General features: G+C 37.0%; 1 long non-coding RNA gene across 1 annotated transcript in view; it reads left to right on the forward strand.

Moving 5' to 3' along the window:
• LOC139126332 (uncharacterized) overlaps positions 1-18,243 on the forward strand; it is a 238,889-nt gene that overhangs the window by 95,144 nt on the left and 125,502 nt on the right. Inside the window, exon 2 of the long non-coding RNA XR_011550535.1 lies at positions 9,532-9,803. This is a non-coding gene — a long non-coding RNA (uncharacterized lncRNA). The remainder of the gene's footprint in view (positions 1-9,531; positions 9,804-18,243) is intronic.

Below are 18,243 nucleotides of genomic sequence, written 5' to 3' on the forward strand. Positions count from 1 at the left end.
GAGTTTTTATTTGGATACAGCATGGACAAAACAAGGATCACAATACTATACGGCCTTTTTAAAGGTTAGCCCTAACAAATATTCAAAAGGGAGAGTTACGGTATCAACCTGTGCCATGCCTCAATACTAAAAATGTACACTAAAATTTCACATGAAGTTACAAAATAAATAGTAGGGGTCAACATCATAACAGGGCCCACAAATAGATAACAAAATAAACATAAGCTTACTATGTCAACCAAAATGTCGCATTACACGAGCACAAACCAAAATGAACATCAATACACATAGCAGCCTCAAATTCATCTGGATTTCATCTTCCAAAACACAGAATAAAGTACATCCTATGTCTAAGGCATGTAATCAAGAACACTATCAGACAAGTCATTGACAATGACATAGTCCCCACTTGTAATAGGAGTACTATTAGTCTTGAGGGGGCAGGGAAATGAGGTCATTAAGAAGTATCACTAAAGTGCATATGTTCAGATCTATGGACACATAGGTCTATGTCATTGTTCCCAATTTGAAACAAGAGGCATGTCTACGTTATGGTTCTAAATCGGGAAAAAAGATCAAACCTCTAGCTGTATTGGCCAGCCAAGAAATACATATGTGCATAATAAATGAGGTACAAGATGTGACATCTTAAGGTCTATTATCCTATCAAAATTGAACCGTAAAGAACTTGTGGTTACTGAGTTATGCATATATATGCATATTCAAGGTCATAGGTCATCAAGGTCACGTGACATTTTGAAAAAAAACATTGTATTGCTAATTAATCCATATATGCCAAAATTCAGACCTCTAGCTCTATTGGCTTGCCCACATTATATATGGGCATAATTAACGAGGTAAAGCATGTGTTGTCATAAGGTCTCCCATCCTACTAAATATAAAGGACATAGCACTTGTGGTTACTTATTTATTGACATAATCGTGTATTTTAGGTAAAAGGTTATCGAGGTCACATGACATTTTGTCAAAAAATTTCTATCCTATAGTCTGTCCCTATATACTAAAAATCATACATTTACCTCTATTGGCTTGCTCAAAATTAGATATGAACATAATTAATGAGGTACAATATGTGGTGTCATAAGGTGTCCCATCATACCAAATATGAAGGGTGTAGCACATGTGGTTACTGAGTTTTGGACAAATATGTATATTTGAGGTCAAAGGTCACCGAGGTCACGTGACATTTTGTCAAAATAATTGTATTGCTAAGTTATCCCTATATACCAAAAATCAGACCTCTAGCTCTATTCGCTCACTCAAAATTAGATATGTGCATAATTAATGAGGTACAATATGTGGCGTCATAAGGTGTCCCATCATACCAAATATGAAGGGTGTAGCACTTGTGGTTACTGAGTTATGCACAAATATGTATATTTGTGGTCAAAGGTCATTGAGGTCACATTAAATTTTTCAAAATAATTGTATTGCTAAGTTATCCCTATATACCAAAAATCAGACCTCCAGCTCTATTGGCTCGCTCAAACTTAGATATGTGCATAATTAATGAGGTACAATATGTGGCGTCATAAGGTGTCCCATCATACCAAATATGAAGAGTGTAGCACTTGTGGTTACTGAGTTATGCACAAATATGTATATTTGAGATCAAAGGTCATTGAGATCACTTGACATTTTGTCAAAAAAATTGTATTGCTAAGTTATCCCTACATACCAAAAATCAGACCTCTGGCTCTATTGGCTCGCTCAAAATTAGATATGCACATAATTAATGAGGTACAATATGTGGTGTCATAAGGTGTCCCATAATACAAATATGAAGGGTGTAGCATTAGTGATTACTGAGTTATGGACAAATGTGTATATTTGAGGTTAAAGGTCACCAAGGCCACGTGACATTTTGTCAAAAAAATTGTATTGCTAAGTTATTCCTATATACCTAAAATCAGACCTCTATTGGCACGCTCAAAATTAGATATGCACACAATTAATGAGGTACAATATGTGGCGTCATAGGGTGTCCCATCATACCATATATGAAAGGTTTACCACTTGTGGTTACTGAGTTATGGACAAATATGTATATTCGAGGTCAAAGGTCACCGAGGTCACATGACATTTTGTCAAAGTGTCTGAGATATCTGCGTGAACGTGGACTAGGATGGACTCACCGTGTGATGACTCACGGACTGACATGACCCAATCTATGAGCCCCCTGGACTTTATCTGTGGGGACTAAAAACTGTGTCACTGCATCCTGTTTGCAATATCAATAAGATGAGAAACTAAATTTTTATTTTTCTTGGCCTTATACATGGGAGTCTATGTACTGCCTTATACATGGGAGTCTATGGACTGCCTTATACATGGGAGTCTATGGTCTGCCTTATACATGGGAGTCTATGGTCTGCCTTATACATGGGAGTCTATGGTCTGCCTTATACATGGGAGTCTATGGTCTGCCTTATACGTGGGAGTCTATGGAGGTGAAAACTAAAAAGTCCTCTACCACGGCCAAATTTGATCGCATTGTGAAACAAATCGACGTGCATCTGTATGAGGTATGGTACTATCCTTGTACCAAGTTTGAACGAAATCGCTCCAGGCGTCTCTGAGATATCTGCGTGAACGGACGGACGCACGGACGCACGGACGGACGGACGCACGGACGGACGCACGGACATGACCAAACCTATAAGTCCCCCCGGACGGTGTCCGTGGGGACTAAAAAAAGGTGAGATACCAATCAAACCGTTAGATATAGGAAGATGAATGACATTCTACACACCAATAAGAAGCGTCAAAATAACTCGTCAACCAGTGATTTCACACAAAGATTACAACAGACGTTTACAAACACAGCAAAAATTCCTGCACTTTGACATAAATGCACAACTGTAAACATGTTGACGATCACATAGTATCTCTCAATCTAGTAAACACAATACGAACACGACCTTGAACACAATAGAACACAATTAAACACCCTGGCTTCCAAAAAGAAAGAACAAACTTCCAGTGGCACAAAAAGGAAAAGGAAAGTCTGGCAAACTTCCGAAAGATAGCGTCAATTATCGTAGTGTCTTACACAGTCTCTCCTCTCTGGAGCACAGACTGCACTGACACGAAGATTACAGCTGTGTCTCGCCGTGCCTAATTGGTTCTATACACAAGACAGTTAACAAAAATAAACACTACTAAACGCAAATCAGTAACATATGAACGATGTGTGGAGTCCCTGTCCTTTTACTAACTGACATTTGGTGAAAGGCTAAATGCACGTAATACAGCAGAAACAGGGCAAACGGGGTTCTTGGAAATGTAGGTAAGGGGATTACCAACACGTCCCGGTCACGTGTCTGAATTGTCTTTGACCAAAGCAAGGTAAAAGACAATCCCCAATGGTGGACTTGAAAAACTGCATATGTGAGATGTTTTTAATATCAATGCCTCTCAAGAAAGGGCCTAAGAATTTCGAACGCCTGAGGAGGCCGAAAAACCTACATGCTGCCCAGACACACTGCATCATATGCATTGCCAAGATCTTACTGATGGTAAATTGCAAGCAACACACTTGGGTAATGGGTAGCCTCCTGGAAACTGCAGTGCCTTTCTCTTTCCTTTAAAAGCCGAGTCAAAATCCAATTTTCTTGCAAAGGGTTTGCAAACCCGAACTCTAAATGCAGAAGGCGAGCAATATTCAAGTACTGTTTAACAAACGAAAACTTAAGGCGGCGAGGAAGGTAAGCCGCATAACCTTCACGATATGGTGAATTTATTGCATGAACTTGATCAGAGTAATGTGCAATGTTTTGTCGCACAAGATCTGACACGATTGCCACCTGTTGATGTTTCTCACATTGATGTGTCCATTCTGATAAAAGAAATCAAAGGACTGCAACGGGAGGTTTCTCAGTTGAAGGGCAATGGTACCTTCGATGAACGTGAAAGTTTAAGAGAAGAATTTGCATCCCTGAGACGGGAGTTGAATATCATGAAAAAATCGTTCACGCAACAAGTGTTGAACAATAAATTGCATACCAAAGCAGACGTGTCCACAGATGGTCAATGGATAAATGAGCAACCTGATATACAGTGTGACCAATCAAACTTGAGAAATACTAATGATTTGATCTCTGCTGACGATGCTGATAATAATGACATTTCAGCTGTCAAAGAAATAGTTCCGCGTTCGTATAGCGAAGTAGCAACTTCTGGCATCCAAGCCGTTGATCGTTCGGTACCAGATCGAGTAGTCAGCATTTGCCAAGGTGTAACGTATGATGCGCCCACCCGCCTGCCTTCATCCTCCAGCAACCATGGCTTCGTCACTGTTAATCGTCGTCATCGACCATTGAAACGATCTGCCCCCAAACCTAAATCGGTCATCACGGGGAACAATGCAGAATTGACGTCACTTAAAGCTGTGAATATTACCCAGCCCAGTGCATTGTTTATTAGCCGTCTTTCTCTAGGTACTAAAGCAGATGACATGTCAGCACATTTAGAAAACCTTGGCTTTTGTGAAGTAAAAATAATGACATTGCAGACCAAATGTAAATCGTATTAATCTTTCAAGCTAATTTCGACATCGGAAATCTGTAAACGCATCCTCAATCCTAGTGTGTGGCCAACTGGCACTTTGGTGAGAAAGTTCTATCCTGCAAGAAATTAACAGTCATCTTTATGAATCTTACCATAACATCATACAAATGTCGTGGAATTAAATCGTCGATTGAAACCATAAAGGACATATGTGGTTCTTGTGACATATGTTTCCTACAGGAACACTGGCTCTCAAAGCCTGAGCTCAGTTTACTGTCCCGTATCATCGAAGATTTCTACGCCGTTGGTGAATCAGCTATGGACGATGAGGTCGGTATTCGCCTTGGTCGCCCGTTTGGTGGTGTTGCAGTAACGTGGAGGAAATCTCGTGGTACTGTAAATGTAAAACGTTACAATGCGGTCGTTTAATTGGTATTGAGATGAGACACAGTGGAGGTATTTTACTTATTCTAAATGTTTATATGCCAACACAAAACAGAGACAATTATCATAAATTTCTGGAATATTTACAGAAAATCCGTTATGCATCGAGGAAGCACCAGCTAATAGTGTTATGGTTATTGGTGACTAGAATGCCAATATCACTAGCAATTCTGACTTTGGTAACGAACTGTCTAGATTTTGTGAAGATAATAATTACATTTCTTCTTATGTTAATCTACTTGGTACTGAGAATCAACGTATTTTACATTTATAGTGAAGCACACCATTCAACTTCGTGGCTTGATCACTGTATATCCACATCTCCTGCACATAACTGTTTTACAGATATTAGTATTTTACACGAGTATATGGATCCGATCACTCTCCTCTACGTGTCATCAGAAACCTTGATGATCTTCAAAAGTGTGACTCAACTCCCGTCGTTAACTCTTGTTGTTCTCACATTAACTGGTCCAAGTGACATATATCAATTCATCGTTATCTCAACAGTTCATAACCTAGAGAAATTAACATCGGTAAAGAAGCTTTCTTTTGTAGAAATTCAAACTGTAATAACCCTGTTCACTTGCAATCAATTTCAAAACTGTATGATGATACTGTTGAAGCTTTAAGGATGCTGGTTTGCAAAGCATTCATTCTAATATTGAGTGTAATAATGGGGCTAAATCAATTCCAGGATGTAATCAACATGTTAAAGATTATCATGCCATTGCTCGTGATGCTTTCCTGTTGTGGTGGGACTCTGGCAGTCCCAGACAAGGTCCGATTTTTGATCTCATAAGGAAATCACCTGCTAAGTTTAAGTATGTTTTTAAGAGCTGTAAAAAGAGTGAGTCTCAAATGAGAGCTAACGCCTTAGCGGACAACCCCTGTAACAATAATAACAAGGAGTTTTGGAAGCGTGTTAATAGTAAAAAGAAGTCACCTCTACCATCAACCATTGATGGCTGTAATGGGCAACATGACATTGCTAATTTATAGCGTGACCATTTTGCAAGTCTGCTTTCCTCTGTCACCAACAACAGTAATGAGTGTTTTGCGAAAGATACTATTTCGAGTGCTTCATTCGATGAGAATATGATTGTCACTCCAACTGTTATTAGAAATTCAATTGCGAAATTGGCCAGTGGTAAATCTGCTGATCCAGATGGCATTATAGCTGAGAATTTAAGGTTTGCGCATGCACGCCTGCACGTTCTTCTCTCAGTGATGTTTACTGCAGCGTATATACATGGTTACTTGCCATCTCGCATGATGGACACCACTTTGGTTCCACTTGTAAAGAATAAAAATGGTGACGTTACTAATTCTGGGAATTATCGCCCTATTGCTATTGTCACTGCCATTTCTAAGATGTATGAGTTATTCATTCTTGATAAGTGTGATTGTCTACTGTACACAATCGATCATCAATTTGGTTTTTAAGAAATAAAGTCACTCAGCTGTGTGTATTTTTACTAAAAAAAACCCTATTTTTATAAGCGTCATAATGCCCTGTCTGTTTTCCTTTGTTTTCTTGATGCGACAAAAGCCTTCGATAAAGTGAACCATTGGACATTATTTCGCAAATTGATTGATAGAGGTATTCCGAATTTTATAGTTCGTATGTTGGTTTATTGGTATAGGCATCAAGAATTTGCTGTAAGATGGGGTTCTGTTTTATCTAAACATTTTAAAACATGTAATGGTGTGAGACAAGAAGGTATACTTTCTCCACGTTTTTTTTTCAGTTTATGTTGATAAACTTAGTCATTTACTTATAAAGAAAAATATCGGCTGCTTCCTCGGTGGAAAGCGCATGAATCCCCTGTTATATGCTGATGACATAGTACTGATTTGTCCTAGTGTAAAGGGTATCAACAACCTCTTGAATATTTGTACTCAATATGCTAATGACCATGATATTGTCTTTAATGCTTTCAAATCTAAGTGTCTTGCCATTTTGCCTAATATGCTTAATATTTGTAAGATTGCGCATGTGTACTTGTATGACAAGAGCTTTCTTTTGTAGATAAACATTCTTATATTGGAGTAATTTTCAACTGCGATGGCGATGATAATGATGATATTAAGCGTCAAATGAGGTTGTTTTTTTGCCGGAGCTAACATGTTAATCCGTGAGTTTTGGAACTGTTCGTACTCTGTCAAAACGATACTTTTTATAACATATTGTACTTCTATGTATTGCTCACATCTTTGGAGTAAGTTCACAAATCAGTGTATCAATAATGTTCGCGTTGCTTATAACAACGGTTTTAGAATCTTGTTTGGTATTGACAGAAGATTAAGTATCTCGAACACTTTTGCTCAGAGCAACATTTTGACTTTCGAAAGTAAACAGCCCACTTTATGCTCGAAATTTTATATGAGGCTGATGAATACTGAAAATTCTCTTATTATAGCTGCTATCAATACATATATTATGTGTGGTAGCCTGTTCTGGAAAAGACTGTTTTCTGGCTGCTTTTAAAGTTTTTTTTCTGTCTGACAGTTTTAATTTCCATCATGATTTAGTTTTTTATAGTTTTTATAGTTTATCAGTTCCCCTTTTTTCTATACGTTTTTTTGATGTATGAGCTGGCTCTCGAAATAAAATAATAAATAAATTAATGAGTAAATAAATAAATAAATTAATTAATTATTAATTAATTAATTAATTAATTAATTAATTAATTAATTAATTAATTAATTAATTAATTAATTAATAATATCTACACACCATTACAGAGTTGGCTGGGAAACGAGGATAACCAATCAAAATACAAAACTCTTAAACTGATTTCCAATGAGTCCTGTAAGTACGTTTTGTATTAATTGCAAAGGCTCTGGACTAGTATCTTGCAACTTCCATGTCAAACTGCCTTTCAAACTATTTGATCTCTGAATACGGGTCAGCAAAGCAAATTTGAGCTGACAAACAGCTGTACGTACAAATGGGATGGTAAAGCCCTCCTGGGTCAAGAAGGAAATGCAGTCGAAGTAGTCAGCCAGGTTAATGTAACCTAGAAATGACATCAGCGATATTGTTCAATTTACCTGGCAGGTAGACAGCTCGCACTGAGAAATTGAAAAATAGCAGACTGTCAAAACAATGAGCGCAATGCGCAAATCATGACACGATGTTTGATGTCCCTCTATTAATTATATGCACTGCTGTCAAATTATCTGTGTGAAGGACAACCTGATGGTTGGCCCAGTATGGGGTCCATCTGTGAGCTGCTAAAATGAGGACCAGTGCTTTTTGTGGTTAATATGAAAATTTGAGCACCCTGGCGACTCTGACCAGGGGAATAGAACCAGTCATTACTAAAGAAGGCACCAGCAGCTTTGTTTGATGAATCAGTAAGACATCAGTAATCTGCACAGAATCTAAAATTTCACTGTACCATTAAACAGCGGAAGGAATTTAATCCACCACTTTACATCAGCTAAAAATTCAGTAGATAACAGACTTTGTGCGTTGGCTTGTCCAACTTGCCTATACAGTCTCTTATTCTCCGGAGGAAAGTTCTACGCCATAAATAACTTGGCAGGCCCAGTCGAGTTTCCAGCTAGAAATTGCAATTGGCGGCGAGAAGCACGTTTCTCATGCTGAAACTGCAAGAGTAGGTGAAATAATTCATGCAATTTGGCTTGCGGTAGAGACAGTGTAAGATTAGTGTGTAAATTAATACTCCAAGAAAGACTAAACACTGAGTTGGACCCTCCACGTTTTGACATGTAATGGCAAATAAAAGCTTACCTAGGAGGTTTATAAGAATGTTTATAGCCTGCTGACACTCGTGATATGAATCTAAGTTATTAAAAAGTCATCTAAGTAAACAACAACACTATGGAAGCCCTTCTTTGCAAGCATCCGCCGAACTGCTTGAGCGATACTGTGAAAATCATAAACGATCTTTTGACTCCAAAGGCAACCTGGTGTCATACATGTATGTTGGCTCATTTGATTTGCTAAAGACCAGACCAGTAAATATTAAATTAGATAGGTGGAAGCGAACTGACCTGTACGCAGACTTCAAGTAACCCTTGCCATAAAAGAACCAGGTTTTATTAATTTGATGGCGTCCTGCAAATTCTGGTATGTAAAAGAAGGGCTTCAGGATACTACAATAATGTATTAGACGGACATCAGAAGAATTGGGTTTCGATTTCGCCCCTATTAAATGTACTAATAATGTGAGGTATATCAGTCGTTACATTATAGCGCCCTTCACGAATGCCAGTCAACATTTGTTTCTCAACTGCTTTATTGTTAATGGTTTATGGTTATTGGCGGAACGATAGTTTCCTACCTTTACATGGGTGACCTTCATATTTCAATCAGTTATATGAAAGCCATTCTTGATACCATTAAGAACAAAATCCCTCTGAGGGTCAGTAGGCGAAATCTCGGAGAGCCACGTCGTGTAATTTAAAAACGTTAGCAGGATAGAAGCACGTTATTGTAGCAGGATATCTTTTTCAAGACAAACTTACTGTAATTTTACCGGTTCTTTATCCTAATGTTGTGATGTCCTGTCTGACCTTTTGCAGAGATTACTTTCCCTGTTTATGTGGGCGAAGTTGGTGGACCCCGGTTACAATTATGTGCAAGCAGGACTCTACTGTTAGTTCACTCATCCTCCAAATTCGACACGATATGACAATTGGCCTTGAAGATTTTTATTTGAAAGGGAAAATCGACGTCTATGAACGAGTGCACATTCCTGGAAGTATCACAAAACCAATCGATTACATGAGAAAACTCTCTGAATTTAAGGAAAAGCATTTTATCCTCCACTTACATGGAAAAGAGCCACAGCTTGGTAAGTAACGTACATGTATGAATACTTATGCTCGCACTGATGTTTTGAGGCACCAGTCTGCATATCTACATATCGACAAACTGTTACGTGTAGATTTGACGATTTCTCCTCAGTGCCATATGTCTTTACGTTATCACCAATACGATGCGGCGATGACAGTAGTAGTATATAAGGCGCTTTAAATAAAATTCTTTGTTTGCCGTCAACATGCTGGTAGTTTGAGAGAAAATCAAGAGAACAAGTCATCGTTGATGACACAGTCCCCACTTGTTTATGGGTACTTTGATTAAAAATCCTCAGAGAGGATAGTGTCCTCTCATTAACTAGGTCTGTGATAAAATACTTTGATACAGATGGCGCTCAATGGTTAAGAATGAGTTACATGGTGTTCAAAACATAAATAAATGTAGGCCACCATCCTTAAGGTCATTAAGAATGAGTTGCATGGTGATGAAAACATAAAACCAATGTAGTCCACTATCCTAAAGGTCATTAAATGAGTCAACTAGGAATTAGTCGACAGGATGTTGCAAACATTTTGCATACTATTATAACACTAACAGATTATTACCAGTACCATATTTCATAAAGTTTGATGCAGTATTTATAACACTATGAGATCAACATCTGTATCAAGTTTCATCAAATTTGAGGTTGTATTTGTGGATATGTCACTTTAATTAGGACAGTTCATTACATATGCGATTACAAGTTAATTAAAATGACACTGATAAATGTCTCTTTCAATGTTAAAGCAATGTGAGCTTAAAATCTGTACAAAGTTTCATGAAATTTGATGCAGTATTTCTTGACATATCAGCCTAATTACGAAACTTCAATAATTGACATGATACTGCTACATGACGTAAACAAATTGACGATCATATGTATGAAATAGGTCAATGTCCTTGTACCAACTATGAATGATACTGGTGGAAATATGTCTGAGTTATGGCTCTCTACATGAGAAAATCGTAACAAAATCGCGGCCACGCAGCGATATTTTATCTCATTGTTTAAAAAACCACACGTATATTTTGACATAAGTCAATGTCCATATATCAACTTTGAATAAAATCAGTTGAGACTTGCCAGATTTATGAAAAAACCATAACAAAATAGCCACCATGTAGCCATATTGGAGCATATCGTGAAACCAATCGACGTACATATGTCTAACATAAGTCAATGTCCTTGTACTAACTTTGAATAAATTCGCTTGATACATGTCTTAGTTATGGCTTCGGACATGAAAAAATCATACAAAAATGACCACACGGCGGCCATATTGGATTGTATCACAAAACAAATTGACGTGCATATGTATAACATATGCAGTAATCCTTGTACCAAGTTTGAATGAAATCGCTTCAGGCATCTCTGAGATATCTGCGTGAACGGACGGACGGACGCATGCACGCACACATGCACGCACGGACATGACCAAACCTATAAGTCCCCCGGGCAGCGTCCGTTGGAACTAAAAACACAATGTTAACACTACTATAAGTAAAAATATAATTTTTCCAAAGGAAATCAAATAAAGATTATAGCTAATGTTAATACACTTGTGTTTTTTGTCTGTGTTTGTTTTTTTCCTGGCTCGCTGTCAGGTTTTTCAAAAATCCATGGATGGCAAACAAGGATTTTTCTTTAAATGGCCTAAGTGTGGAAACATGGACAGTTGTGCCTGCAAAAAGGGAGAAGTATTCCTGATAACGTTTGCAACGGCTAGAAAAGTTTGAATCATGAAAATTGGTTAAATATATTCCCTTTTTGGATACCAAAAACAGGTGAATCAATGCAACATCGAAGTTTGTCTTACATTCTTTTCAAATGATATAACAGAAGGGTACTTCCCCCCTTTACCACCGTTTTAGGTCGTATCTAAAAAATTACTTAAAATTATTTCAAATTCTTACTGAGGAGTTTCTGATTATAAAATGATTTGCGCATTCAATGAAATTCTGTAATTATACTGTTAATCGGTAATAAGTTCACCGAATTTGAGATGACATCTGTTTTACTTGGCCATACTTAGGTTTAAACGCGGTTGGAACTAAATTTGGATAATTGGATGGTGAAGTAATGTTGATTTAATCTACTAAATGTAATCTCACCTGCTTTTCTTTTTACATTACACATTTGTTTTTATGAGCAATTTGTAATATTGCAATTCAGCTATAGGGCACCTAGCATTTTGAGAAATTTGAAAAAATGAAAATCTAATTATCCCAAAATAGTTCCAATAGTGTTTCTAGTTATTTTCCAGTTTGATAAGCATAAAATTCAAATTATCAGCTCCTTTTTGCTAAGTATATGAATTCCTGTAATTAGGCTGTATGCCGATTATCTGCTTTGACTCTATCGTTTTTGACAAGACCTCTAAATTGATCTTACCTTATTTTAGATATATTTTTAGTTAAATGAGCATGCTTTTTTGATATAATGCTCATTTGTTTATTAATTAGTGAAATTTCATATACCTACATTCACGTGCCTCTGTAAAGCTACGGGAGAAAGCGCCCTCAGATCCGTGCATTTTTACGTATGACACCCTGCCTAGTGCCCAAATATGGGTAATCGCATGCATTTCTGAACTACCTCGATTCTGGTTGCTACGCGCGTTGCTATCCGCAAACGTTCCATTCATACACAAAGCCAGCGCGAGATTAGGAAAATGTCTGCTCGCTCAGATCGTAGTTGCGCGTGGCGACACTGGAGCAGCGCTGGTGACATCGGCTTCTTCTAGTGTATACTAAGTGCGTGTCTGTTCAGTATAAATTACAAGAAATTGACATCACACTTTTGTGAATCTTACACCTCCATTTCAGCCTGGATCTCTGTTGGTCACGTAATTGTACGAATGTTTCTTTGCGCGGTCTAGAATTCTGCAGGTAAAATATGACGTCATTGTATATTTCAATCGGCGACGGAAGCGGCAATCGTATTTACACAGTCTGATCGATTAACCATATTAGGAGTTGTGCTATTTGCATAAAAAATTGCATACATTAATATGTAGAACACAACAGATCCAATTGCCACCGCTGGATCTAGGTAATTTCCCGCCTTATGTCATTTAGATTTAGTGACCCGAGTTCTCAAATAAATTACGAGGTAAAAATAAAGAGGGCGGTGTTTTCTTACTCTGTTTTCAGTTCACAAGACTCTAACGTAGTTTCGTGTAAAATTCTACCAAAATTCACCGATGCTTTTTAGAACAAGGAAAAATTGTTTTGGCGGACTTCGAATAAACTATGTCCTACACGTCCCCTTCCTTTGGCGCGAATTTGCCTGTCGTCAGAATGCTTTAAAACTTTCGTCGATCGTCTGCAGTCTGCCGTTTGCTGTACAGCAAGTTTATAGCACGTATTGACACATCTCCTGCGCGTGAAATATGCTAAGAGCGCCTCACAATTTTGCAAACGGGGAAATGATGGTCGTTTTACCAGGAAACGATGTTGCAACCCCTTGCATTCTGCTTGGGGGAGTAAAGACACGGCCCCATCGCATCAGAATCAAAAATCCCCAAGACGAAACGATCTGTTTTCGTTGCGATGGGGACAAGAGGTGCGGAATGCAGAGAATGCATCACAAAGGGGCCCACAAAACCTGAGTTTCAGTGTCACGATCTACACGCAGGAAAGGTAAGCTTTAACAACTCTTTTACGCGGTGAAAGCGATATTTTTTAGTCGAATATGTAATGTACGAATGACAGCTGATCGCATTTATCGACCTATAAGCAAACTTTGGTAATTTTTTATTGTCATCCGTGAACTGATTTCACAACGACTTTTTTCAAGAAAATAATTATTCTGAATACGAATATGATATGAAAGTATGTCACTAAAGTTTGCATGAAAAACCACTTTTTCCCTGTAAACTTTATTAAATCAAATTTTAGTGTTCGTCACTACATTCTGAAAACAGATATAACAGTGAAGTTGCCAAACATTTTATGAGACCTGCATTTAAGAACACTTTCATATTTACATTTTTTTCTCAAATCCTATGTATGGCTTTTGTGACTTTTCGTTTTGTCGATAACTTGAATTCTTCACTATACCGTGTTACAGCATTTGAATTATTTACAAGTGAACAAACAGAACATATATCAGAATAATTTATCTTCAAAAAGTTTATTCTTTAACTTTGGTTACAACCTGATTGTGTGAAATGAATATTGCATCATGTTGTGATGTTGATGTGAAGTTTCAGAGCCACAGAATAGAAATGCTGCAGTTACTTAACAATAACAGAAACGCTCTCTCTCGCGCTCTCTCTCTGTAGAAATCAACAGAAAGTGGGTTACCGCGTGATCAGTCTACATCAGATATGGTAAGTCAACAATATTTCCTCCTGCTGGTATATCTGATATTTGTTTTCCTTTACACATAAGGATAAGAGTCAGTAATGAATCATATCTCCTTTTTCTCAACTTTCAGACTTTTTTTTTCAGTGTTTTATTACACATGAAGTCTAATGATTTCTTTGCTCGAAAATTGTCCATGTTGATATTTTCATTTTATCGTCCTTACATAATAAATGCATACTTCTACTTTCAATATTAAAAATACATGTCTATTTTATGGAATACTTACGATTATGAGTAGGAATTAAGAGTTTGTTTTGTGGAATTTACTTTGGTGACAATTCTATTGAACAAAAATATATTTTGATTGTATTAATACAATTAATCATTTTTAGATATATTTGCGCACTTAGAAAAATTGCCATAGGAGAAAAGTTTTTTTTCTTTCATTCACTTCAGTATTGCAGTCTGCAAACCTAGAGTAAATTTACAAATTGCCTTTTTATTTTATTATGATTTGATGATTAACTTTTCACTTACCATTGTAATACTTAAAAGGTTAGATTCTGCATGGTAAAGACAATGATAGGTCCATTTTTGTGCAATGTGATCAACTAAAATTATATTCTTTTATTTATAGTCTGTAGCAGAAGGTGGTGCTGGTGGGATGCAGAAACTGCCATAGCTGCAAAGACTGATAAAGTAAGTATGATCACTTAGTTTACTTTAAACTTTTTTGCTATGAACCTTTTCATGTTTCTGCTTGGTTGAATATGACTAGGTCTAAGGAATCAGTCGTGAGACGAAATTGTCTAATACTATATATGACTACTTTATAACAAAATTAATTATAGATTGTGGCAATATAGCAGTGAAGCATAACACTTGGGAGAGAGACTGTGTATAGATTCCAGGGATGTGAAGCGCCTATGTTGATGGAACCAATGTCTCTGATTAGGGGAGGGCGAGGTTTCCAGAAAAAGCACTTTTCACTTTTGGCGGGAAAAAGTATCTATAGATTGATTAGTCACGAGAAGGGCACATGATGGATTAGACATAATGTCTTGGCAGATGGAATCCCTGGTTGGTACGTAAAATAATCAGTGGTAGTAAATGGTGCCTCAGAGCTGAAATCTTTGAAGAAGTGTAGTTTGATTACCTAGAGTAAGACTCTATGTTAATAACGACAAAAGGATGTGTTTTCTAACATTTGCAATTAATTTCATGTGTACAAATTGCTGATGTCTATGTATTGTCTCTAATAATTGCAATTGTTAACATTAGAACTTGTCTCTTTATTTTCATTTTTTTACAGAAGAAGTCATGCATTTCAGGAAAGCTCTGTCAGATCTGTACAAGACCCAAGAACCACGAGTAGAAGCTGTAAAAGAGATAGCAAGAAGAGAAAACAAGGCCATGTATGAGTATGCACATCTCGTTAGTAGGAACCAAGATAGGTATCCCGTTCAAAATATGAGTGACATTGATCTTGGAGATCTTTTGTCTGAACGGAATCCTGTTTTGGTTTCTTTTCTCAAGGAGATCTGCATGCCTAGTACAGATTTATTAGAGGAAAACAGTACCTAGCCCATTGCTGTTGACTTAATTGATCATGTTTCAGCAGGGCAGTTTTATGACACAGTGAATAATATTCTTTTTAAGGGGGACTTTAACTTTAAAGATGCACCAGGGGATTAATTGAGTTCAGTTTTGATAATGAACAGCGCATTGCGAAGAATAATATCAATAGAAACGGAAACAATGTTACCTTAGATATTTTTACTAATATTAATGTTTCACAGTTATATAAGGGTTCCACAATCCAATATCAACCACAGTTGAAACCAAGTCAGTAGCTGCCAGTCTCAGCCGCTGATATTATCACCAAGGAAGAAAGTGAGTGTGACAAGTTTAGTGTAATTGCTGATGAGGCTCTGTCTTCCTATTTAAGTTCTTTATTTTTGTATGATACAGTCTCTTATGAGCAACCAAAACAGACAAATGACAAATGACATAGACGTATACATTGACAAACGACAACAGACAGAAAATATGGTTATCTGCCCAAAATGCCTATTCAAACACCACTCAGAAGGTAAGTCTAAAATTCTTAAATGTAGATCTTGTGGTGTTTGGATGGCCAAGTATAGGAAGGCTGCCCAGAAAAGGAACACCAGTACCTACACAACACCAGTAAAGAGGAAAAGGAGGAAGCAGTCTCCGGTGCTCCATGAGTGCACAGGCGAGGTCATCACCAAGCACTCAGGTGAGCAATCTGTAAAAATTTTCAAATTAACAATGGGGCCCCTGAAAAAGCTGAAATCAATGTAATTATGTAATTTTATCAATGTAATTATGTAAATTTACTCAATCAAAAGAGCACGACAAAAAACACTGCATGAAACCCTATAATACTTACTGTATTAACATGGATTATTGCCTGTATTTTAACTGAAGAGTGCATATACAGATGAATACAGTCCAGAATCCATTTTTTGTATTCAGCAAGCCTCAGTATTCATGTGGATTCATGTGAATTCACGTGTATTATACTATAATACAGGCAACTCATTAATGTGAATTTATCTGAATTATTGGGTTTTCATGCAGTGAAAGCTATGAAGATTACTAAGAGAAATTATCCCTACATCTAAGTTACCCTCCATAGCCTGTTTAGATGAAGGCAATGGAAGGTGTACACTAAGCCAAATGAGATCGCTGACAAATTTAACACATATTTTGTTAATCTTGTGACTGGATTTTTGAATCCTAACTCAAAGCCGACAAATGAACATTATTTTGACAACATCAAACACTTTGTAAAGGAGCGTCTTCCGAATAATGTTCATTTGTTCATACCTTTGTTAAATATCGCAGATGTTAAACAATCGCTCGTAAATTTGAATATCAATAAGTCAATGGGGGCTGATTGGCTACATCCGAAGTTTCTCAAACATGCTGCTTGTGAAATCGTTCCCTCTTGTATTCAAAGAGGCTCTTTTCCTAGTATTTGGAAAATTGCAAAAATTGTTCCCATCTTTAAATCGTGTTCCAGACAATGTGTTGAAAACTATAGACCTCTATCTGTCCTTCAAGTTTAATCAAAAATTTTGGAGAGACATATCCATACTCACTTTTATATATTCCTGACAGATTATGACTGCTGTTTCCCGGACAGTCCGGTTTTTTGCCATGGCATTCATGTCTTTACTCAAATTGCTTGACCAATGGCATTCAACCATTGATAATGGCAAATTAGTAGGTTCAGTATTTATTGATCTACGGAAGGCCTTCGACCTAGTAAATCATGGTGTTCTTCTGCGCAAATTAAACTACTATCGCTGCTCCAAGGAAACCATGTCTTTTTTCACGTCGTATCTTTATCAATCAATCAATCAATCAATCAATCAATCAATCAATCAATCAATCAATTCAACTTTATTCATCCCTTAAGGGCAGTTCAGATTGGCGGACAACACACAAAATATCACAATAAACAACAAAACAAGACTAAAACTAAAAAATATTGACAACACACAACGACCGTTAAAATACATCATTTAAAAACCGCACAGCGGTAGGAATAAGGAATTCTTGAGCCGGTTTGTCTTGCAAACTGGACACTTAAAACGTCTTCCTGAAGGAAGCAGTTGGAATTCTGAATTTAAAATATGCTCTGATGAATTTAAATGGTACGTGCTTTCCTCAGACACTGTTGCTTGTAAAATGACAAAATGCTCCTGTGTGGTGCGCCAATAATCTTTGAACTTAAAGTGATAATATTTTCTATGGAATTCTTGTGTTTTAAACTTAAATTCTGGAACCAGCAGATAAATGAGAAAGGTATGATGCTTTCGATAAAAGACTTGTAAAAGAGAGATAAAATTGTCTAGTTCACAGAAAAGGATTCCAATTTCCGTAACAAATACATTCGTTGTTTCCCCTTCTTTAAAATCGCTTCAGAATTCGCATCCCACCTCAATTTGTCGTCAAAAATCGAGCCAAGATATGTGTAAATATGAACAATTTCAACTTCCTGATCATGAATAATGCTCTCCACAGGTTTTTGTTTTTGTCTCCTGAAGTCAAAAACAATTTCCTTGGTTTTGACTACGTTCAGATTA

Source organism: Ptychodera flava (assembly GCF_041260155.1).
Source record: "Ptychodera flava strain L36383 chromosome 3 unlocalized genomic scaffold, AS_Pfla_20210202 Scaffold_27__1_contigs__length_13241970_pilon, whole genome shotgun sequence".
Lineage (NCBI taxonomy): Eukaryota > Metazoa > Hemichordata > Enteropneusta > Ptychoderidae > Ptychodera > Ptychodera flava.